This window comes from Talpa occidentalis, unplaced genomic scaffold, assembly GCF_014898055.3.
Source record: "Talpa occidentalis isolate TD23 unplaced genomic scaffold, MPIMG_talOcc4v2.1 talOcc4.17, whole genome shotgun sequence".
Taxonomy (NCBI): domain Eukaryota; kingdom Metazoa; phylum Chordata; class Mammalia; order Eulipotyphla; family Talpidae; genus Talpa; species Talpa occidentalis.
Window position 1 is genome coordinate 32,986,482 of NW_023601754.1, and position 26,465 is coordinate 33,012,946.

Below are 26,465 nucleotides of genomic sequence, written 5' to 3' on the forward strand. Positions count from 1 at the left end.
TGCCATTACATTGAGGATTAGGTTTCAGTATATGAATTTGGGGGCCACAAACATTCAGTCATAGCAATCTGCAAAACACACTGTTAATCTCTGCCTCTACTTTCTCATTCCAAGAGAAGACTCGTAGGGAAATTTACTAGAGTGAAGTTTGGTAAGAACATCAGGGTTCCTGAATTACAGAAAGTTTCTTGCACACCAGCTGTGATACTGATTCTTAATAAGAAATTTATATTTGGTCTTCGTCCTCATTCCTGGCACAGAGCTCCTGAAAGTTTTGGAAGTTTGAGTGATGAGAGGGCCACAAAGGTGTCATGTGTTATGTTAATGAAGTGACTTTTGGAAAGCACCTTGCAGTGGGTGCTAGTTACTAAACAAACCAGCCATGTGATTAGAATTGGAACTTTCAGTTCTACCCCTGACCTCTAGGGACTGGAGCTTAAGTTCAGTCACCAATAGCCAATCATTTAATCAGTCATACCTATCTAATGAAGTCTCTAAAATACAAAATGATGCTGGTTAGGAGAGTTTCTAGGTTGGTGAGCATGTGGCCATGGGGGAGGGTGGGTACTTAGAGACTGTGGATGCTGCACTGCCTCTTCCCACCTACCTTGTTCTGTGTACTTTTTCCATCTGTCTGTTCCTGAGTTACAGTAATAAACCAATAATCTAGGAAGTATAAGTCTTTTCTGAGTTCTCAGAGCTGCTCTAGCAAATTAATTGAACCCAAGATTGGGGTCATGGGGAACAATCTATCCATAGCTGGTTGATCAGAAGCCCTGGTTACAACTCGGATTTGTGATTGGGATCTGAAGTAGATGGAAGTAGACTGTGGTCCTGAGCCCTAAACCTTTGGAATCTGATGCTAACACCAGGCAGATAGTGTTTAAATTGAGGTGAACTTAGGGCACCAGCTGGCATATAAGAATTGCTTGAGGTGGGGGAAAAACCCCATATCAGAAAAGCTTTCAGAAATTGTAGCAGCTAAGCCTACCCTTCTTCTCCCCTCCTGTCTCTACTCTGTTTCAGGAGCTGGACGCAGTCTTACCTCATGCAGTTCCCTCACGAGCTGCACAGTGATACCAATTCACCTTTATGAAAACATGTGTTACAGTTTTTAGTGTTCTGGATGGTTTGGTTCTACCATACTCATACGGAACACAGTGAATTCTCTCGTTCTTCCTCCCAGAAACTCTAATATAAGCAGTGAGCAGGCAGCTCACAATCAGGATTGAATTCAAACACAAATCTCCTGGATGATCACAAATGAGACCCATTTATCTGGACCTCTGTTCTTTATCTTTGCAATGGGAGTTAAATGCCAACCTCAAGAGTTGGATTACGGTTTCAAGGAGATAAACAAGCAGCTGTATTTCCCTTCTTTAAATTCTTTGCTATCCCTTCTCTAGCCTCTGTTTTTTTCGTTTTTCCTTTTCCCATTTGCTTTTCCTTCCTACCACTCTCTTCATACTGTCTTTCATAATGCCATGTCCATGGAAGGCCCTGAGTGTACATTTCTTCATTGATTGTTTCATTTCCTGAATGGTAAAGATTCATTTTGAATATATTATCATTACAGGTGTATGTTGTATGAGGTATGCTAAGAAAATAATAGCCACCATGTTGTTGTTGCCGGACATATATTTATAGAGCTATTTTTTATGTATGGAAATAGAGTTTGCATATTCATGGAGTGTGTTTTCCATTCTACAATACTACATTAGGCAATATATTACATCTCCTGGCCTGTTTGATATTCATTGCTAATAAAGCCTCATAGAAACAAAGCTATGTGGTAATAGAATGGCAGGTTTTTATTATAGCGATGTTTCTATTATGCTAATTTTTGATTTAGATGATTTATACTAATAAGTGTAATTTCTTAATATAAACAAAACTATAGTCAAATTTCAAAATGCCTCTACCTTTGGCTGGCAAATTTACATACCTCATGGTTTTATTAAATATATTCTGCAGAGATAAAACACATTTTTTACATAACAATCACCTCTGGCTTTTCCATGGAGAATTTGATGGCATAAAACAGCTGCACATCTGTAATTGTTTTGCCACCTGTTCTATGAAAGTGAAGGTTTCATTCTTGACAGTGGTATTTAGAGGCTGTTTTGCTCACTTCAAGGTCATGAATTCTCCTGCTTTCATCTTTTGGTACCATTTGAGTTGGGAGGGTGAGAGTTGATACTTGATGGAGTTTATTTTCTGAGGTTTGATTAAAATTTTCCGGAAGAAAGGAATTAAATAGGAATTTGTTCAAAATCATCCAACTGACCAGATAAGAGGAGACACACGCCATCTGTGATACACTTTAATTTCTAAATTACAAAAGGGCAGTTATTTTAGTTTTATTTCAGTTCAGAAAAATAAACAATGTGGTTGAGTTCCAAAGAAACCGAGGTCTTTCATTTAAGATAAAATTTAAAGATGTGATAATGCTGTTTAATTATTGCATTCTCTCTAACATGCACACACAGGAATAACTCATGTACCTACCTGCGTTGATTAATGAATTTTAATTGTATCATGTTAAGGCACATGGGCCAGTCTGCCTCAATTAAAGATCATCAGAAAGGTGATCTCTTTGACCACATTCTGAAAAATGCCACCGACATTGTGAAATCCCCAAAGGACTGAAATCTGCCTGTCATAAGATTAATGGAGCTAACCCATGTGTTTTACCAGCAACAGTCCTTTGGAGTATTGTAAAGTGATATTTAGTACAGATTCTCACTGTGATGAGTGGTATTGATTTAGTGGGCAGAGATGACAGATGAGACGAGGAGAGGAAGTCCCATTATTTTTTAAATCCTTATATTTTATGTGTCCAACATCTTATATATGTATGTTCCTTGGAAAATTAATTTCTTAATTTCTAATTTAATCTCATCACTTCTGAACATAGAGCTGATGTGCTTTGCATTATGAGCAATACTGTACTAGATCTCCGGGGGGTGATTTTGCTTCCCCTTCCCTCCCCTTACCCCCAGCAGTCTGTGAATCTTGGAGATATTTTTGGTTGGTGCACTGGGAGAAAGAGGGACTACTACTAGCATCTAGACAGAAGCCAGGAATGGGTTGTTACAGAGGACCACCCTCCCCCCAGTGTATAGGACAGACTCCCGCACACACCACAACAAGGAATTATCCAACTTCCACTATCAGTAGCGTGGAGGCTGAGAAACTGTGTGGTTGATAATAAAGAAAAGTTGTATAAACTGATGTGCTTCTATATAAAGATCGGTAATCCAGTACAGGGGAAATGAGTGCACATTATGAAAAACACATGTGGAAAATGAACATTATAGAAGTTCAAAGAGGTTCAGAGATTATACAGGATGATAAAAATACAAATAAATATAGCAGTGCATTTGCAGGAACCCATTGATGGAGACTTATTATACTCATTTTACATATGAAATAACAAAGGCTTAAGAAGTAACTTTTCCAAGCTTATATAGCTCCTTAGTAAGCAGCAGAGGAAAATTTCTATCTTTGATCCTAGTCAATTCAGTGTCCTGTCTAACATACTAAGAACAAAAAGCTATTACAATTGAATGATAAATGATTTTTCCCAACAATGATTGAGGACTTCCTGCAGTCCCTGAATGTTAAAATTTGAAAATTTTGCTGGGCTGATCGGCAGCCCATACTTAGGGATCAGCAGAAGACTGCTGTAAATATTACAATTGTAACAATGCTTCTGGCTTCCCACATATTTGCTGCTTAACATTATGCACCACCTCTTGAAATGGGTGAGATCATATGTAGTCAAAAACATGCTGCATCCCTTAAAAAATTGAAATGTCTTTCAGAGATGTAAATCAGAGTATCCATGTTTTGCTTTCATTATTGTCATGCATAGCTTTTATAAACTCTTGGAAAGGGTTTTCAGAATTTATCTTCTTAGCTGAAACTACTATATATATTGGATCAGAAAGTGAGTGTGTAACTATTCTGCAATGTGTGATTATGTAGCACCATAGGACATCCAAACAGTAAAAGGCAGGCCCCTTCTCAACAAATACATTGACTGATCTTGCAGTTATCAACTATAAGTAGTTGAATTAAACTTTTTTTTTTTAAGAAGCATGTTTAGCTGTAGCCCAAATCATTTTGAAACTGATTCTATGATCCTTAAAACTTAAAAGCACATCATCTCAAACTGACCTTTTAGCAATACCTAATACTATGCATCCAAGCAGTCAGAGAATGTTTATTGAAAACCTGCTCTTTGCATATACCGATTTAGGTAGAGTGGGATAAATAAAAACTGGAGAGACTTGATTCCTGCTCAGGAAAGGAAAAATAAAGCTCAAATTTTTTTTATGACTAACAGTAGAGCTATTGCTAGACGATCTGTACAGACACAATACTTTGACTTGAGGGACCGAGACAAGAGTGACTGATTTGAAAGAGCAGTGCCACCCTCAAGTGTATAATGATGAGAAAGATATGTTTCTTGGGTATTTTTTGGGAGGGAAGGGAGATATTTGTTTTTTGTTTTGTTTTTTTTTTTTTCAGATTGGAAGTCAGAGAGCCCCTCCTTAAAGCACCTATTATTAATTCTCGTAAGACTTGCATCATGTCCTTGTGAAAAGAAAATGCTGGCTTATTTATCATCATTTCTGGACATCCAGTTTCTAATTGAATGCCTGGCACCTGGTGGGATGTCATGTACTGTTTCACAGATAATTATGAAGTACTCCATCTACTCAGTACTTCAATGAAGCTCAGTTCTAGGTGGTTTTCAAGTAGATGGGGAAAAAAGGTCTCTATTAATTAGCATAGTTTTACAATAAATTGATCTGGTTAAGAAAAAGTTTGGTGACGAGTGGAGATTTGTCATGATCCTACACACAGGTGTTAAAAAAATTAAGAAGAATTTAGGTTTCCTTTGTGTCGTATTGAGACTTCTTTAGAAGTGCATAATTCATTCAGCTGACTTCTCTATAGCATAGAGGTTTATTCTAAAGCTCTATATTACCTTACAATGTATGTTGATGCAAAATAGAATATCCCCACAAGAGCATGTCTTCCCCACTTTATCTTTGAATTTGTCCTATACAAGTCAGTAGTCATGGACTGATCTGCAACTCTGAAAAAGTTCAGAGCATTGCTGGAAAAGTACCTGATAATGGGAAGAGCTCTTCAAAGGAGATCCAGAGCTGCTAGAAGAAATAGCTGACATCAGGGCTGGGGCAAAATACAGAAGATGAGCCTCGTGCATCTTCTAGTGACAAAAATAAGGAAGTGCTAATGCGCTTACACACTCACATAAACACACACACACACACACATAATGGAGGTAATAAATAAAAGGACATAGGAAACACTGAGTTGCCAGTGATCAAAGCTAGACAAATCAGTGCTGCAAAATAAAGTAATGCTGGATTATTAACCAAAGTACAAAATAAATATCCATGAGTCCATACTGATAAATAAATGTGTGAGTAAATATAGAAACAGTAAAGAGAAAATAATTTATCATGCAGAATAATTCAAATTATTGACATACTCTTCTTTTAATGAGGTGGGGCATAACTTTGCATAGAAACTTTCTTCCCAGATCCCTAGTCTAACCAGACAGACAAATCCCAATGAAGGCACACTCTCCAAAATATCTACAATACTTCTCAAAACTGTCAAAATCATCAAAACCAGGTTTCAGAGAAACTGCCACATCAAGGTGTATCTAAAGAGATGGGATGGCTAAAGGCAATGAGGTATCCTGGATGGGATCCTGGAACAGAAAGGGGCATTCGGTAAAAACTAGAAAATGTGACTACAGTAGGAAATTTAAGTAATGATATATCAATCGTGGTTCATCATTTCTAACATGATGTATATTAAGGTAAAACATTACATAATCAGGAATGTATATAATTTATATAAGAGAATCTGTAGGGATTCTGCATTCTATTTTTACAAGCTTTCTGTTAATCTCATGCTTCTTAAATTTGAAAGTTTATTATTTTTTAAAAGGAAGCCCCAAAACAGCCTCAAAATATTGAATTGACTCCTTTCTCCTCTTGTGATTCAAAGCTCCATTTCTGTTTCTAACTAATCCATTCTGCAAGTCTTTACCTGAAATCACATCCATTTGTTGATCTCCGATAGTTTTCTTCCTTCATTTTGGGTCTCTGGCCATTAGACATACCTTGCTTCCCATGAGTCAGATATTTTTTTCCTGTGGACTGAAACAGTTTTTCACAACATCTCTCTCACACTTAATGGATTCAGCCTACTTACTCTTCCTTTAATGCTAATAGGTTTTTGATCCTCATGCCAGCCTACGACATTACTGATAAATAGCAGAAGTTATACTACATTTTTATAGGGAATACAGACGCAAGTATTAGCTTATCTTTGTTACTTCTCTGTCATCTTAAGAGCTAGTGAAGAAGACAATATAACATTCAAGGCATTAACTTCTACAACTCTTGTATCTACCATACATTTCTAAAAGCTACCTCCAGAAAGATAAGGCTTAAGTTATTTCACTCTGTTAAAATAAGAAAGAAAAGCCTTGAAATGCTATATTTGAAACATTACCCACTTTGCAATATTTAAATAGACCTTTTGGAAACTGCTTTAAGCCACACATATATCTACACTTCCATATCTCACATTCTTTTTCCTTTTATTGATTCTTTTCCTTACGAGAATCTTCCCACTCAGTTTTTCCTCTGTTAAGTCTCAGGAATTAGATAGAAGATATAAGCTTATCAGACAGAATAGTGCAGAGAACAGAAATCAAACTCAAAGAATATAAGGAAGGAAGGAAGTTCCATTGTGTAATAAGTCAAACATGAAAGACAGACATAGGTCTTTCATCTTCCAGAAACTCAGACAATACCCTCTGGACCTTTTCTTGCAGACTTCCATCTCTTCTTCTTACTATTGCTTTCTATTCTATGCAGGATCTCTGTATCTGCAATGATGTCTGCTTTCAACCACTTGAAACGTAACGTGATCTTTTCACTGTCTATCAGTTTTAAAAAATAGTATACATTGCTTGGTGGAACTAATAAAAGTCCCAGGGCTAACTACTGTCAGTTCACTATGGATTATTTACCCACTTCAGGATCAATTTTGTTGTATAAAATAGAGTGATAGGTCACCCAATTTTTTTGTGACTAGTTTTAGCACCAACAGGCCAGTGCCTTGTGCCTTCCTCAATCACATACCCAAATGGAGAGCAGCCCCACCTGCAACAAGGAGATATGTTCTCAAAGAAAATTCACTGGAAAATGTTAAGTTAATTATATGCTAACTATTTTGAATAGTTCCTAGAATAACATATTAAACACAGTAAATATTAGCAGATACTCTGGGACATAGGCACAAAAATTCATCAAACATAACACAATATATATTGTAAAGTAATGGTTTTTTACTCACCTCTCAGAAAGAAGAATATGTTGTGAATTTAACTTTGACTTTCCATCAATTTTAACATTTTCTGACTTCAGCATTATTAAAATATAAATAAGTCATGCACATTAGCTTCAAAATTGTTAAATGTGTATCCTTCAATACACAAAGGATTTATACCACCACAAAGGATTTATACACAGTTCTTCCTCTAAAATATACATTTTTGGATTCTCATGTAATTTGTATTTTTCTTACATATTCCATATCTAAATCTATTTTCAGAAAATTTGAGGCATATATTACAAACCAAGTAAAATATTTTAAAAACATAAATGATATCACATCTCTCAGTTCTCAAAGCCCTTCCAGGAATTTCTGCTGCATATCAAATTAGATTGACAGTTTAAAGTAGCTCACCAGCACCTGCATGGGTGGCCCGTGCTTACTTAACTTCCTCTTTCCAACACAATACATGTTTTCTTTCTTCATGGCCTTTGCACTTGGATTTCTCTGACCAGGATGTTTCTACCTAGTTCCTTCTATTGTTTAAATAGCAGTCACCTTCCTAAGACATTCTTTTTTTCTTAAATATTTATTTTATTTATTTACGCATACAAGAACTAGGGTGTAGGCCAGAGGTGTGGGGAACTTAGAAGGTTCATCACAGACAGAGTGGGGAGCAGAACAGGTGGATCTACTGAAATACACTCTCCTAAGGTGTCCTTCAGCCACCCAAATCAAGGCCCTCCTGCCACCCTCATCCCACCCTGACCATTCTCCGTGGACCTATGTCTCTATATTGTCATTATCCTTGCAATACTCATCACCATATGAAATTATCTTACTCATGTCTCTCTCTGCCTGTTATCATCCTCACTCAAGAAAAAACCCTGTGGGGCCTCCCCGGTGGTGCAGCAGTTGAGCGGGCGAGGGTCCCACATGGCGTGCAGACCTCTCCTGCCGCACCCACTGCTCCCCTCAGCAGTGTACTTCGTCAGTCTGCCAGTTCTGCTTCCCGCTCTGGCTCTGGTGAATTCTCTCACCCTCCCGTGCCTCTGACTGTACCCAGTGCTTGTATAAATAAATAAATAAATCTTTAAAAAAAGAAAAAACCCTGTGAAAATAAGTCATACCACTAATTAGCACATCATGTTGCTTAATAAACTAGGTTCACTGAATGAATTAACCATTTCTTTAAATGGGTGGCAATGACTCACCAGCCACAGGGCCAGACACCTGGAATGAGAAGAGTGGGTAACAGGGCAAGTCCTTTTAAATTGATGGCTTACCTAGGCTTGTTTCTCCAGAGTGTGCTACATTACTATACCCATGGCTGCTAACAGCGAAATCATTCTGTGTATTAGATAGTATGAAAGTCTGTAAGAAGGTTAAGAAGAAGGAAAATATAATGTCATTTCCAACTTTCCCAGCTGATAGAAGGAAAGCCCTGGAAACCCTTTTAATATTATTTACTTTGTTTATATTATTTTACTGTTGTATTTGTATAGAGTATTGAAAACAAACTAGATAACAGCACACATCGTGAGTGCACTTGGCTGTGAGAATGTGATAAATTCAGTAACATCTGGAAAGTCTGTCAGACTCCCGAAATTTCCTAAGGAGACTTCAAGAAGCTTTTCAAATTGGCCCACATTTGGACTTTATGTTTTACTAAAAGTGGTTGGGCACATTTCTATGAGGATTTCGAATTATCCTAAAGAATTAGTTCCTATGCTGATATGCACCAGGACAAATAAATATGAAAATAATTGACCAAAAATATGCATATGTACATGAGAGCATCGAGCCATTGCCCAGAAAGGGAGTTATCAAATAATATAATGCTTATCTCAAATTAAATTCTTCTCCAAAGGGTGCAGGGCCCAGTCATCTCTAATAGATACCCCTCCTAAAAGCCTTAGTACCCCTTTCTCTAACTCAAGAACTCTGCATGACAATGTGTAAGGATAGCTTTTTTTTCTTTTCAGTAATCAAACTGGGAAAAGTAAGTTTCTTTTTTTTTTTTTTTTATTTAATTGTATATTTTCCATCTTTATTGAGATATAATTGATAAATAATGTGCAAGTCTAAGGTGTAGATGTAGCAATTTGAAATATGTATGTATTATGAAATGATTACCAAAACAGGATTAGCTAACACATCCATCACCTATTTACATAGTTGTCTTATTATTTTTCTGTTAGTGAGACTATTGAAGATCTGCTCTTTTGCCACATTTGAAGTATGTAATACAGTATTGTTAGCAGTCATTTATAATTTAAAAATGAAGTCTCAATAGCTGAAAACAGTGAATACTCGCAGGTACTCGGGTCACTGTTCTGGTAAGTACTTGGGAATTCATGATTCACGCAAGTACCCTGTGAAAGCTTGCTCTTCTGAATTAGGTTTTCTAGTAAATGTGGCACAGAAATACCAGATTTTGTAATGGTCACAGACACAGTGGTGCTGCCAGTCCTGCCCGGGATAATCATCCCCACTCCTTTCATCCTTTGTGCACTTCTTTCCTGGCTTTTGTGTGATTTTGTTTCTTTTGCACTCCTATGTTTATAGCAGCATTGTTTACAATAGCTAAGCTTTGGAAACAACCCAAATGCCCAAAAATAGATGACTGGATCAAGAAGATGTGGTACATATACACCATGGAATATTACTCAGCATTCAAAAAAGATAAACACATGCAATTTGCAGCAACATGGATGGAGCTGGAAGGGATCATGCTCAGCGAAATAAGCCAAAAAGAAAAAGAAAAATACCGGATGGTCTCACTCATAGCAGGAATCTAGAAAACTTAAATAAGGGACCAGGAAAATGAATAACTATAAGAAAGTGAAAATCAAAATCAACAAAAAACTATGAACCAGAGACACTTTTTGGGGGGTGGGGGGCGGGAGGGGAAGGATTGGGGTCAGAATGGGGCGTTTGCAATTGTATGGGGAATATAAAAATAAAATTTAATATTTTAAAAAAAAAAAAAAAAAAAAAAAAGGGAAAAGTAAGTTTCTACAGTAAATCTTGAATTGTTCTCATTATCTCTGCGTAAGTGGAGTTAGACATTATCATATTTGTCCTTTCCTAAACCTTGTCTAAGTGTATGTGTCTCTAGAATGTCTAATGTCCTACCCCTTTCTTTGTCTCACTTAGCTTCAAGCTCTTTGCAACCAGTCTTCTTGTCTTACTTGCCTGAATTTGGAATTCAATATCAGACATCAACACAGCATGCTTTATTGTGTCCCCTGCTCTAGTCCCCGAGGACTTGGATTGATTGATTCATAGCCATATAACCATTACATCCCAGGGCATATAGTCCTCATGAGTGGTGTTCTTTGCCTTTTCATTCTTTACACACATCTGGTTCCTTCCACCCTCCCACAGATTCATTTTTTAATGGGTAACTGAGTCATTATCTGTAAAAGTGGTTAAAGTCAGAGTTTACTTAGGTCCATTTCAGAAAACAGTGATTCCAAGAAATAATTCATCAAAGTAAAAATGACAGAAGGGAAAAGAGGAAGAAGGTAAATTTATCTACCTCTGAATACTGTGTGCTCACCCTCAAGGTGTTTAATCATCAGACATGCATTGAGTTTCTACCTTAAAGAAACAGATTTTGATTCTGTCCCAATGTTTATATTCTCTTTTGTTTTTCTTGCTCTGGGGATGAATCCTCAAAGATATTTCTGAAGCTTATGTCATGGAGTGTTTTGCCTATGTTTTCTTCTGTGTATTTTATCTTTTCAAGTCTTATACCCAGGTCTTTAATCCATTTTGAGTTGATTTTTCTTACGTTGTGTGAGCTAGTGGTCTTGTTTCATTCTTTTTCATGTAGCTGTGCAATTTTCCCAACACCACATATTGAAGAGGCTTTCCTAGTTCCAGTGTATGATAAAGACTCCTTTGCCATGCATTAGCTGTGTATGTTTGTATGGGCTCTCTATTCTATGCGATTTGTCTTTGTATCTGTTTTTGTTCCAGTACCATTCTGTTAATGTTGCTTAAATATCCCTAACTTATTTGGTCACATACTGTCTTTTATTTCTTTGTGCTGAAGTTGATTAATAAGCTAAGCAAATGGCATTCATGGCAAACACTTAGAAATAATCTTGCCTGATGTGTTTATGGTTCCTTCCAACCCTGACAAACTTCTAGAGTTATAGAATTTCAATCAGTTGAGTTCTGTTTACAGTTTGACCCATATAATTTAGCATTTATCAATGTCATTTCAGGAAAACCGATATTCTAGTAAAGATCCTGCTACTTAAAGTGTAGCATATGATAGCAACTCATTCACCAAGGGAAATTAAATCCCACCAGGTCACAAAAGGTGGCATTCCCTTAAACAAACAAACAAAAGAACTACTTCAGTTTTTATTAATATCTTACATATGACACATAGATTCTCATCACTGACATTAATCTTTGTGATATAAATCATGGTGTTTTTCATTTCATTTCAATTACTTTGCTTTAACTTGCCAACAAAAAGTACTTAAGTTTATATTTATCAGTTATACTACACATTTGTTTTAAGGGATTCACATTAAAATTAAATTAGTTTAATGTTAAAACCATGGATTATATTTAAACATGTTGCATGATTTAGAATTGATGAAATAAAGCTAAACTATAAGCAGTCCCGTTCATAGTAAGCTGGGAGTAGTGCTGTGTCAAAATGTGTGTTATTTACTAGCATGTGTATTAGGGGGAGAGAGGAGAGAAATTGATTTACTGATTATGAGAAATTGGCTCACACAGTTATAGAGACTGAGAAGTCCCAAGATCTACTATTAGCAAAGCTCAATTTCCCAGGAAAGCTGAATATGTAATACATCTGAGAACTGGGGCAACTGATGGCATAATCCCCAGTCCAAGGGCAGAAGAAGATCAATATTCTAGCTCAAATGGACAAGCAGTAAGCAAAGAGGCACAAGAGAGGAGGGTGGATTCCTCCTTCCTCTGCCTCTTTATTTTATTCACACCCTCAATAGACTGAACGATGCCACCTACTTTGGGGAGAACAGCCAATTTGACTGAATCCACTGGTTCAGATCTTATCTGAAAACATCCCCACATTTTTACATAATGTGTTATGGGAACCCCTTCATCCAATCAAGTTAACACATAAATTAGCCATCACACCATGTATTAGAAGTTTCATTGCTGCTCATTAAAGGAAAGGATTATTTCTTGGTAGAATACTCAGGCCTCTCTGTAGGCCCTTGAGTGTCTCTCATCACTTCAAACATTTTGTTTTTCTAGCAAACTGCTCTGTAATGATTTGGCAAATCGGAAAAGTCCCAGAACAAGGGGGAAAGTGTGAGTACAGAGCTTTAGATAACATTGATCAAGTCTAGACAGATTTCCTAGAAAAGAGATTTTCTTAAACTTAGAAACATATTTTCTCTTTCTTAGAGGAGAACATATGGGGTAAGTCAGGCAGCAAATACAGAAAATGTAATGGCCTAACTGTGGCAAAGAGCATAGACGGAGTGAAAGGAATGAATATAATTGAGGATTTCATCTTCACTAACTTCTGCTTAGGACCCAATAGCAGTTATCAGATCAGGAATTTACCTGGGTTCAACACCCCAGTTTTATCAATGAAAAGCATGTACATTTTGAATATGTCACTTACAAGCTACTTTTTTCCCTCAGTTACAGTAAGACAATTGCTAGATTAGGCAATGATAGGAAAATGTGGATTATTATTAACAACTTACACTTACTGAGATCTTGCTGTGTGCCAAGATCATTTGAAAAATAGTGTATATGTTACTAATTCAACTTAATAAAACCCACACTGTGTTTGGTACTGTTCTTTTTCTCTGTTTACAGATGAGAAAGCTGCCAGGTATAGTTGGCCAACCTATGTTGACCAAGACATAGGTAGACAGGGCAAGTCACAGGGAAGGATATATAGGGTTGCTTCTCTGAACTGATGGGTTTAATTACCTATTAAGTTTAGTTTGTCCAGAAATTTTGTTCATTCCAGAAATTTTTGGCTTTAAAATGATTGGTTTAATTGTTTTATTTTTCTTTTTATGTGATATTTTTCTATTTCAATTTTGACACTATTATATAATCTCTGTATTTTTTTTAAATCACCTCCATTTTTCAAGCAGCAATGGTATACATTATAAACAAACCAATAAATATCGTGTTAACAGTGGTTGACTTTGGGGGAGAAAATGCAAGGCTACATTAATGAATACACTAAAATTGGATCTCTGTTTCATTTATCAGGATAAATGTATTTTGAATCCATATTTTAGAAGTTGTTCCAGAGAAGTATATTGGAATGTTTTCCTAGAAAGTTTCAAATTAATTTTAAGAACTACTGGATTTTCCAAATATGGTCTGAGTTCTGTAGCTAAAAACTCATGATATTACATCTTTGACTCATGATTGCCTAAGTATGATGAACTCTGAGAAACCACTGCTATATGAGAGTGGCTTTTATCAGAAAATAAACTAATAAGCATTGGTCATTTAATTTCCTTTCATTTCACAAAGTGGATATGTGAGACACATTATTTGACCTCACTGATTATTGAAATAATCCCAGTGGCTAATAGATTTCATTTTTACTATTAAAGTACCGAGTTCTCAGTGAGGCATAATGCAAAGTCTATAAACTTTAGACATTAATTTCTGTGGTAAAGCTATCATTAAATAACATTTACATTTTATGGAATAAAGCATACTTTTGCAAGTGGTACATTAGCAGAATTATAAATCTGGTTGGACATTGAACAAAAAATTATTTAAGGGCCTTCCTCGTGGTGCAAGGGGTTAAGATGCAACCTATGAAGCTAACTGCAGCCACCACAGTAACAGTTTAATCCCCGGCCAGGGAGCACATGGTACCCACATGGTACAGCAGACCTCTCCTGCTTTGCCCGCTGTTCCCCTAAGCAGTGTATTTCAGTCCGTCTGCCTGTTCTGTTCCCCACTCTGTCTCTGGTAAATCCTCTCACCACCTGCACCTCTGGCTTGCACCCCTGTTCTTGTATGCATCAATAAATAAATCTTTAAAAAATATTTAAATATATAAAAAGGTAATTTATGAATAAAATATTCCCTGCTCAACAAAAGTAATGAAAAAATCTTAAAAATAAAGAGCATCACTAGCTGAGTAAGGGTCCACAACATTTCATATTTAAAACTGTTGCATTAGAGAGAAAAAAGAAACACAAACAGTAACATCTAATTGAATGATGTAATTACAAGACAAGGTGTGTTAATAATGACATGATTAGTGGCTCATAATTGTACCATTTTAACTATGTGCATTCTATAAGGCCTAAGATTTACCTGACTGAATGACCACCTTTAATGTGGCTCCTCTACTAGCCAAGCTTAAATTCAGTTTTTTAAAATGCTGTAGCAACGAGAGTTCCCCTAGAGCCATTCTCTCTCTTTCCTCCTATCCCCACAGTGGTCTGTCCTCATATTCAAGCCACTCAAACTTATGACCCTCACCAATGGAGAAATCTAGTCTCCAAGGTTCAGAATTCATTCATCTCTCTAAATATATGAAAGCCCTGTCCCCTTTGTCTTTTAACCGTGGTTCTGTCAACTGAGAGATCTGGCCATGCAACACCTATTTTATTTATTTTTTTAAAAAAGATTTGTTTGTTTGTTTGTTTATACAAGCACTGGGTACAGTCAGAAACGAGGGAGGGTGAGAGGATTCACCAGAGCCAGAGGGGGGAACAGAACAGGCAGAGTGACGAAATACACTGCTGAGGGGAGCAGTGGGTGCAACAGGAGAGGTCTGTGCGCCATGTGGGACCCTCACTGGTGGCTGGGGATCGAACCGGCGCTGCAGAGGCTGCCGGCAGCTTCACAGCCCAGCGCTCAACCACTGCGCCACCAGGGGAGGCTCCATGCAACACCTATTTTAAATAAATCTTGCTTTGACCCTCTTCTATCCAGTTCACACTATAAACAATAGCATTTGTTAGTTGACGGAAATCTCAGGTTTATGCACAGCTGTTATTTTTCCTTAGAGCGTTAACATTACTAAACCATCTTTTCAGGAAGATATCCTCTTAGGAGAGGCTGCCTACCAGGAGAGCAACTGTTGTGAAAGCAATCAAATACTTTTAATTAAAAAAAAAAAAAACCTTAAACACCTTAAAATGTTTTCCCTTAAGACCTCAATTCCTGGGAGACTTTCATTTTCATCCACTATTTCTGTATTGCTTTGACATAATTAGAGCAAAGTATCACAGATGTTGGGAATAATTTTTTTAAATCTGAGCTGAGGTTTACCAGATGTCTAAATCACCCATTGTGAATTATTATCAAAATTTTTAAATTGTTCTGAACAATAGATTTATCTATGTTCTGAGCATAGATTTATCTCAAGAGTTCCAGCAACTAATCAAATCCCTACTCTTGAAGTGTATATGAACTCAAATATGATTGAGTTTTGATTTATAAATAAGTACAATGTGTAAGGCCCATATTATTTCATAAAATCTTAAAAATATATAAACCATAAGCATTACACTGTTGGCCTAATATCCAAAATGTGTGGCTTATTGGGAATAATAAAAGTCAAAGTAATTTCAACCTACAAGTGTGTAAACTTCCATAAAACTGGCATTCATCTCTTATGATACCTTTTTGGCTAATTAGTTGTGTCTGAGAAATTAATGGTTTCCATGAGGAAAAGCAAAAATGCTTTACTTTTAAATATCCAGATTTGGAAAGTGATTAAACAGACTGTTTTGCATAAAACAATGTAGATTAAAAGCTCAATTAATTTAATCAGTTATCTGAGTGTCAAATAATTTGCCAATGAAATTTTATGTAGGCGTAAACTTGTCCTGAATATGCCATTTTCCAATAGGAGATAAAAAGCTATTCATACCATCTGGAATTCTGGACAGGAACAGAGTTTTAGTGATTGAATCAACAATGTAGTGCCAGCTTCAGAGAAAAGTGTTTGGGGGAAATAGAGGAAAAAACAAATCTGTAAGATTTATGCATATCACCTCATGCTCCTGGTAGTAAATGCTGAAAATTTGTTTAACACCATGAAATAACATGGATGAACACAAGGCCAAGATAAATTTGCATCACCGAACTCTTGTACCCCTGGCAAGGATTTATAGAAGAGATGGTTTGTGGATGGGAGTGGTAGAAGGAGGAGAGATGAAAAATGAATTAACTCTGATAAAGAAACACATTACTCCAAAAGACTCCTAAGGTTATAAAATGAGTTCACCAAAAATCAAATTTGTGATGCTAATCAGATAGACTGTGTACTCAAGCCCTCTTCATTCCTGGTCTGGTCTCTTTCAACAGCCTCTTTGCTATTCTCTGCACCTGCATTTTCTCCCTCATTGATTTCTTCTTCAAAATGTTTTAAGAAGTGTTATTTTTAAATAGAAATCTGACTATACTACCCCAAATCCTCTGGTTTTCATAGGCATAGAGAGTGAAGTCTGAACTCTTCAGATCTTTCAGAACTTTATATGCATATTCCAGAAATGTCATATTGTCTCACTACAGCTTCATACCTCAAATGACTGTATAGTTCCCCTGCTTCTTACCCTATGTTCAGTATGTCTGACTTCAGTCACCCACCCCATAAGACTCAACACAAATATTTCTGATTCACTGAAATATTTCCAGATTCAACCAGGCAGAGATTGTTAATCTTTCCTCTATTTTTTCTATTGCCCTTGTGAGTTGTCTTAATACGTACTTCTTATCCTGGCACTTAAATATGGTCAGTTGAACACCACATTTATCTTGACATCCTCATTCCATAAAATGATGTGAACCCTAAAACACAATGAATTACAAGAACAAAAAAAAAAAGGCAAAATATGACACCTGTAGGAAAGTGGAACTCACATGAGAGATTAATAATTTAGCAAAACAGAGAGTTCAATTCAGATTGCATAAAGAAAGGTACAGATGCTAAAAAGAAATTCAATTTTTCTTATATACCTATCTTTCTAGAAATTGAATTTCAGTTCTTTACATTTCCCATGCTTTGGACAAAGCTTGGCTTGGCTGAACATAAGTAATTAAAAAAAAAAAAAAAACAAACCAACAACAACAACTACTGTAGGGGGCCTCCCTGGTGGTCTAGGGGTTAATGTCTCAGCACTGTCACTGTTACAGCTTGAGTCCCAAGTTCAGTTCCCGGCCAGCGAGGTGACCCACATATGGTGCAGCAGACCTGCCCTGTCTCACCTGCAGCTCCCCTCAGCAGTGTATTTCAGTAGATGGGCCTGTTCTGTTCCCCACTTTGTCTTTGGTGAATCCTCTCACCCCCAGCACCTCTGGCCTACATCCCAGTTCTTCTATGCATAAATAAATAAATAGGGCCTCCCCGGTGGCGCAGCGGTTGAGCGCTGGGTTGCGAAGCTGCCCGCAGCCTCTGCAGCACCGGTTCGATCCCCGGCTGCTCTCCGACCACCAGAGGAGGGTCCCACATGGCGCGCAGACCTCTCCTGCCGCCCACTGCTCCCCTCAGCAGTGTACTTCAGTCCTTCTGCCTGCTCTGCTCCCCGCTCTGGCTCTGGTGGATTCTCTCACCCTCCCGTGCTTCTGACTGTACCCAGTGCTTGTATAAATAAATAAATAAAAATAAAATCTTAAATAAATAAATAAATAAAAATATTTTTTAAAAAGTAGTGAAATGAGCCTAGAGATAATACTGATTTTGAGCCTGGTCAAAACTGATTAATTTAAGCAAGAGAGACTTCAATGGAGAAGCATAGACAAAATAGCGCAACAGTGTCTGTTAGGTAGTTTCCTAAGTAAGTCTTCAGGTTAGGCAACAGCCTTACTTGAAAATGAAGTTTTTAAAAATCATCATGTTTATTTATTTATTTTTTTTTTGTTTTGTTATGCACACTTTGCTGCAAAATATTTCCCTAATTTTGATCATCACAAAGTTGTATTTTTAAGGGCGGAAAACTGATAAACATTATTAGCCAAGTGTTTTATAGACAGTACTACCTCAATGAAATCTTAATATTTGAAAAACATTTACTGAATGTTTACATTGTAGACATTTTTAGGCATGCTATTGCATTCATTTGTGAATCCTCACCACAACTGAAGGAGATAGATTTTAACCTAACTCAAGTCAGAGTGATTTGCAGAAATTCATCAACAGTCATACAGTGTTCAGATGGAAAATTGAAGCTTTCAACAAAAGTGTATGAATCCAAAAGTTCTCTTAGCCACTGTACACCAAAGTCTGTTGTAGCTTCCAGCGTTTTTTTAGATTTTGCAAATGATGAACAGCTCAGAGAAGTTAAAAATAAAAATGACCCAGATCTCATGTCTAGTGGTGACAGGGCTTGTAATCAAACTTAAGCCTCCTTTTCCCCAAAGAAAATGTTTTTTTTTTTCTTCCCCATTAATTTACCATATATTTAGTAGAGATAGACAAATACTTAAGAAATAATAAAAAAGGCAAGAGAAGTATGTCATTAAAGAGGTTCTAAACCACAGTGAATTGCTCTAACAGAATCATTACAGAATGTCTTCAACCAAAAATGTGGGTCATAGTGAATATTGGGGTGTCTAGACAATTCTTTTACTCATACTGGATTGCAGCCATAAACCTACATAGACAGATGGTATGGATGTGTTTGAGTCTGAACTGATGGATTCTGAAATGTTTGCTGAATGTTTTCCCATCACAACCATATTCATGACCCATCTCAAGATATCGTTCCTCTTCTGATTTTATGTTTAAAATTAGAAAAGATTATGTTTTCAATACAAATTTGAACTACATGTCTATTTTTTTCTGCTCGTTCAAAATTCAAACTTGATTGATTTAACAAAGAATTGGATCTCAAAAGTGATTTTCTATCATAAGACAGAAGAAACAAGAATATAGTTTATCTTTCTTTCAAAAGCGACATTAGAATTAATGTAAAATGATCTATGGTTTCAAATGCTTTGAAAGCATGACAAAGAAATAAACAAGAATGTCCATAATCTAAAAATCTACGTAATAGAAGAGTCATTCACAATGAGATTTGGGGAGTAAAAGACAGTATTAAAGCATATTCCCACAAGTGATATTCTTTATTCACTAATGTTATTATCATCTCAGTGTGAAGCAGCCTTATGTTGAAAATACTAAAACACGATTTAGAAGCTTGGACATTAAAGAGATTAAATTATAATTGTTTTCTTTGTATACTTAGGTTAACCACATGGATTTTGTTTTAATTAATTAAAATATTATGAAAACCAAACATTTAAAATCCATCTAACTCACTTCCCTAATCTGCATCATAAAAGAATTAGTATGAATAAGAATTCTAAAGTCATTTGTGAAGTCATTTATAACCTTTATGTATTTCCTAGTCTCCTGATTAAATTACATGTCTGAGTGATTCTTAATTATATTTTGCCAAATGATTTGAAAGCTTTCTATCTTAAGGTCTGTTAGTAAACAAATGAATGTGAAAAAATAGAATATGTCCGATATAATTCTTATAATGTAAAAGCTTTATCAATGTCACAGGCATCCTAGTGCAAATGGTTACTACTAATAAAGTCAACTCCAGCAAGAGCTATCTTGGCAAACCGGAGGCTCACGAAAGATATATTGTAGACATCTCCTTGAAATTTATGCTCCATACAGATTATCTTCTATTAGCTGGTGCGCTTGAACCTTGAAAGGAGTTTCAAGTTTCAGATAAGTAACACACATCACTGAACATTACGTCTGCCACCTGGTAATGGATAATATAAATACAGCACATTTATTCAGCGGGGAAGGGAAACTGCTTCTATAGCCAATTCTCAATTATTCGGGGTAATGGGGGAAAACCTCCAAGTGGTTATCCATAAATACAGATAATTGGCAGAATATGTAAATTAGGTCCCATCTCACAATGTTTATGAACATTTTGGCTGAACAGTGATAAAAGCAGAAATGAAGAATTATCAAAGCCCTGTAATTATTATGAAGTATTTGACAGATTCATTCTTGCCTCGTTGTCCTCCCATCTCTCTCACTTTCCCCCTCTATCTACCCTCCTTTGTCCACTCTGAAAAGGTAAGTCTTCCTCTGGGTTCTGCATTCAGCTTTCTTCTCTTTTTCATATACAAATTATTTTTGGTTCCTCTCACCCATTGTCATAGATACAGATAGCAAGAGAGCAAATACTTAATACATGCTGGTTGAATGAGCAAACTAAGATACCTTCCTCATGTTCTTTCAATTCAATTAAATGCTTATGTTATAGTGAATGAGGTTGGTGAGGCTATCTGTGCATCTGCAGTTGTCTGGGGAGTTTTATTGTAATGCAGATCCTTATGCTATTTCCATGTCTCCAAAATCAGAATATTGAGGGTGCTTGAGAGAGAAGTAGGAAATCCTCACTGAAGAGAAACAGTCAACAGATAAACCATGGGAGATGTTCAAGAAACAATGCCGACTACTATGATTTCTATAGATGGATGATTCACTGGCATTTTTTTTTTTTAAGGTTTATTTATTTATACGAGAACCAGGGAATAGGCCAGATGTGCGGGAGGGAGAAAGGATTCACCAGAGACAGAGCAGGGAACAGAACAGGCAGACTGACAAAATACACTGCTGAGGGAAGGAGCGGTTTGACAGGAGAGGTCTGCCGTGCCATGTGGGACCCTCGCCTGCTGGCCGGGATCAAACCAGCGCTGCAGAGGCTGTGGACAGCTTCATAGCACTGCACTCAACCGCCTGCGCCACCAGGGGAGGCCCTCGCTGGCGTTTTTAAGTGCTATGTGTGAGTATATTCATTCAATGTAATTGAGAATTCCTATTGAAAATGACAGCTCCAAATATGATAGATCCAACCTTCAACCTTGTCCAAATACTTGACCAACTGTAATTAATCACATAGCCCAGCCATGAATCTCAGGATGGGTGAATGCAGTGAACCATAATGAGTTGACAGGGTCAATTTGGACATTATCATCAGATCTGCATTAGTCAGTGTAGACCTAACAAATACTTTTTTCAGCAGAACTCACTCTGTGTCAGACACTGTGATATCAGATGGCGCGTTGAATACTTGTAACTGCTTGGTGGATAACATTTTCCAAAAGGACTTTTGATATATAAAAATGACTTAAGACATTTTTTCATAGAACATCAATTTGGTATATCCATGAAATTTTTTTGTCTTGATCTTTGTGCCTTCATCCAGTCATCTTTCAAAAATCTTTAATAAAATCATTGTGTCTTTAAAATATTTTCAATGTGCCTTCCAGATTCTAGCAGAGATCTCATCCCCGACAACACTTTTCCTTGTGTTCAACTCTCAATAACAGCTTACATTTGCATTTATCAAAATGATTTCATTCTCCTAGTTAACCTCATTATTTCTGCCTAGAAGTTTCCACAATGCTCTCCATTCTCCTTCCCCGCTCTTCTTTCTAACCTGTGCATGGATGATTGCCTTAGCTGAAGGATGGAGCTTCTCTATCCCTGCTGGATAATCTTTGAACTCTGAGCCAAGTTGCAGTAATATAGTTATTGCAAGAGTCGCTGCTTATTACTGTACAGTAATGTTTCCAGAAACAGACCCCACCATGCAACCCGGGCCTCAAACTTCCAGGCATCTGTCACTGCTATCAGGATAAAACCACAAGCTGAAGCTAGACCTTAAGAGCCTCTGTGTGTCTCTCTCTGCCAGCCTTCACGCTATCTTTGTGTCTCGGTACCCATGTTGCAGATACATGACCTTCTTTCGGTATTTGCTTCTTCTGTAAGGTATTTGCACACTCTTCTCCTGTGCTCCTTCATGATTTCTGTAATAATGTTCTTTTTCTGAATCTTTGTCTGGATTAACCTTTTTTTAGTAACATTTATTTGATATTTAATTTAAATGTCCCCATCAATGTAGTGCATTGTGTAACACAGAACTGGGCACATGTTAAATATAGAATAAATATTTATGTTAAGAATCACTAACTGAAACACCTACCCATTTCCTTGGGTCTGGCTTAAACGTCTTTTTTTCTGTACTTCTCAGCACTTTTTCCTACTGTTTCCATTATTGTAATCGTTGGTTCCTTATCTGTAATGTAAGTTCGTTAAGGACTTGTCTTCTGTATCCTTAGTGCTCTATATCTGTACTATATTCCTCATCTAAATTTTTGAAATTAGTTCAGCTTTAAAAAAATACATTTAATTCCTCTGGTTAAGTCAATGATTTTCACTTTCAAAAGTTTTCCCTCCTATACCCTCAAATTATGTGTCTCCAACATCAGCAGAGACTTTCAGAATATGCTGATTCTTTCCTAAGTAATATTCTTGTAAATCAGTCATTATGCTGATGGAAGTCCAGGCAACCTTGGAGTTCAAACAATGTTTCTAATTAGAGAAGTCTGTCTTTTGTTTATGTTTGTTTGTACTTGGGCATGCTTAATAATGAAACTCTAGAAATAGCATTATTGAGTACCTGCTCATTACCAGGTACTACATTAATAATTTCCCATGATTTACCTCATTTAAAGCTCTCTAGAAGTGATGACTAAATGAGAAGTGATGACTTCCCTAAGGTTATGGAAAGTAAATCTTAGAGCTGAGATTCAAACCCAGGCAGGTGGAGACCTTTGCTTGAATTCCCTGCTGCTCATCCACCACTATCCTCCATATACACATTTAACTGACGTGTGCTTGAACTACTCCATCTTTTTCTAAGACATTCAAGAGAAGGCCCCATCCTGATACATTTATTTCCTTCACACCACAAAATGTGTATGAAACCTTTCCTTGAATCACCAAACTCTTGAAAAAATTCAGTATTATAATTTTCAACTGCCCCATTGTGCAAGAAGCTGTAAGTATATTGCACAGGTTTCCTTGGTGTGTGTGACTGGTGCTTGGAAGATGCACAGTGCAGTTTCCATCCTCTCTGTTGGGTCACCTCATTCGTGTTCCAGACTGCCCCCTAGAGTCCTCCAGGGGAAATGATCTCCATTTCCTCCATCCTACCTCATCTCACTTTCCCACCCCTTCAGGTACTCCCTAAGATTATCTCCCACACTCATTATTTACAGTCCGGTCCTTGTTTCAGTGTCCACTTTGAGGGAAGCTTTCCTTAGTATCTGCTTGCATTCTCAAAGTTCAACTCTTCTGTATTTTTTTTTTTTAAAGATTTTATTTATGCATACAAGAACTGGGGTACAGGCCAGAGGTGCAGGGGGTGGGGTGTGGGTAAGAGGATTCACCAGAGAGAGTGGGGAGCAGAGCAGGCAGACTGACTGAAATGCACTGCTGAGGGGAGCAGCGGGTGAGACAGGAGAGGTCTGCTGCTCCATGTGGGTAGCTCCCTTGCTGGGGATCAAACTTGTGCTGCAGATGCTGCGGACAGCTTCACAGTGCTGTGCTTAACCCCTTGCACCACCAGGGAGGCCCCTCAACTCTTCCGTTTTTTCCTTAACTGCAGAAGCCTAACTTAGACACGCCTTGGCTAGAATTTACAGTTTCTGCTCAGTAAGTTCTCATAGTGGACTTTGGCTTTACTTGCATTTTTTAAATGGAGTACCTCTTAACTGATTTTTGTTGCCTCTCCCCTAGCTACTATTTTTATTTTACCCCAACTATGCCATGAGAGCTGAGAGGTCTGTGCCAGCCCTCTTGTGCAGGTGGCTTTGGTGCCACTCTGACTTTTAAGTTGAATATCCTATTATCCAGCATCACTGACCAGGTAACTGTTAGTCATGCTTTGAGTTCTTTGTGATTTCCAGAAAATTGGCCCAAGGGAAATAGTGTCTGTAAGTAAAGATTATATCCTGTGTTCCCAGCAGCTCATCAGAGGATGAGATTTAATGCTATTTCAGACTCCCATTTCAAATTCGTGTTTCCAGCCTGTCACAAAGGCATTTTTAAAGAAATCTGTGGCTCTTGGGAGCTGATCTCAACTAAAAGAAAAATGTTTTCAACATTTTATTTTCAAATCTCTTGTTTTCACATCTATGTGTACATATTATATATATATAAACAATGCCTCAAATTGAGTCCAATTCATTTAGTTTAATTTGGTATCTAGATAAGATGCTGGAAAATTATATATTTTTTTATGATTTAATATTGGTTCTTCAATCTTTCCTGCTGAATCTTTGTCCTTTTATAAATTAGATTTCTCACTTTCTTTTCATGGGATTCCTGTTGGGCAAATACAATCTTTTTGATAAGAGATAAACATTTCAGAATTCTTTGTAATAACTCTTTGTAATAATGCCATTCTCATTTCCACATCCTCTGAGCCACTTAAACAGTACCAGTTTATTAACCAAGCAATTTATCAATATTTATTCATGATGCCAATGGCAGACTTCTTGTCATAAATAATTATTGAGGTAATAAATAGTTTTATTATTAAAAACCGATGACAAGGGCAGAGTGATTACCCTGATAAAGACTGATGACAGGTCTTAGTATCTGATGCGACACTCAGAACACTGTGCAGATTGAATCTAAGGCCTCCTGCATGGATAATAAATTGTTATTTCAGAGAATAAAATGATTGATACATTTGCTTGCTGTGGAAAAAGCATTGGGGAGAAGATTCTGCTCCCTAACTTATTTAAACAGGGTATGGTGAAATTTTCTTGCCTTGTGACAAATTTAACTTTCCAAGAAAGTGACAGCTCTTTGGAAGAGAGAAGAGCAGAGAAGCATTCCTTTTTAGAAGCTCCTAAAAGTCAAATTCATTTTGGAAATTCTCTAGATGGTCTCTGGCCTCAGAGGTGCCCTCCGCAGGCAATGCCTGGAGCAGAGGTGGGAGCAAGGCAGGAACAAGCTGGGGGCAAGGTGGGAAATCCTGACATCTGATGCTGGGACTGGCTCAACAAGGAGACAAATGAAGGCTGTCAGGTTACTTTGGAAAAACTGCCACTGACTCTTGCACTGCCTGGGTCTGTGCACGAGTCCATTCTATTTTTTTTCTCTCTTGGTTTGATCTTACCTTTATGACAAACTAGCCCTAGAGACCGTCCATCTTCTAACAACTTGGAAAATGACTGCATTGGGAGGGAGTAGGGGGAGTGAGAGAGAATTGAAAATGTATGTCTTATACAATGGGTAAATGTTTTATTCATAACTGTTATTACTACAAATTAAAATGCACTGATAAATATTATGAAAATCATCTCAAAGGAAATACCTAAGATTTAAAATGTATTCTCTTTATTTTGCTCAATCTGTGCTACAGAAGGCACAAACAGAATGACAAATATATAATTTGAAATGTCACCCAGTAACAACAGGGGTGAACTAAAATCAGAACATTCTTATATTTTTCAATTTGTATTTTAAGGGAACAATTGAAACATCAAATACGTTATGTCAATGTAATGATTTTGGATCAATTCTAAATGAACTGTTAGTTGGTGAAACCCAAGTATCCACCTTTGAAGTCTAAATGTATTAGATGACTTCATTCTTTTCTATATGCTTAACAATGTGTGCCTAAAGCAATTTTTAAAACTAATTTTTGGAAAATGACTTCTCTTTAGCATTCAATTGTTGAGACTTTCTTAGGATAAATAAGCATATTCTCTCCATATTATCAGAAAAGTGGATTTTTAAAATTGGTAACTTTATTTCTGGAATGTGGGTTTGATAAGGAAAATAACAAAATTTCACAACTCAATTACTTTAAATGTCTGGTTAAAATGATGTTGAACATATTTGTGAAAAGCTATACATATCTATTACTCTTTTTTTCTCATAGCTTGTTTTTTGCAGATGTCCCTTTAAAAGGTATTTTTTAGCATCTCAGTAGTGATAAAGACATTTGCATTAGTTTTTTTCAAAAAAATACCCTGCAACAATGTAATGCCTTGTAATTGCCAATTCTTACATTTATAGTGCAGAGCAGGAACTATGGGATCACAATGGAGATGTTTTAATTTCTTCTGTGGTATATGTCTAATTCCCTAAGATAGAATATACATGATGTTCAAAAGCTGACGGTTATCAAATTAGATTTAATTAACATTTGTAACAACCCCACAGGATGTGTTAGGCTTTTCAGGGTGGAGCCTTGGCTTAAAATATATTC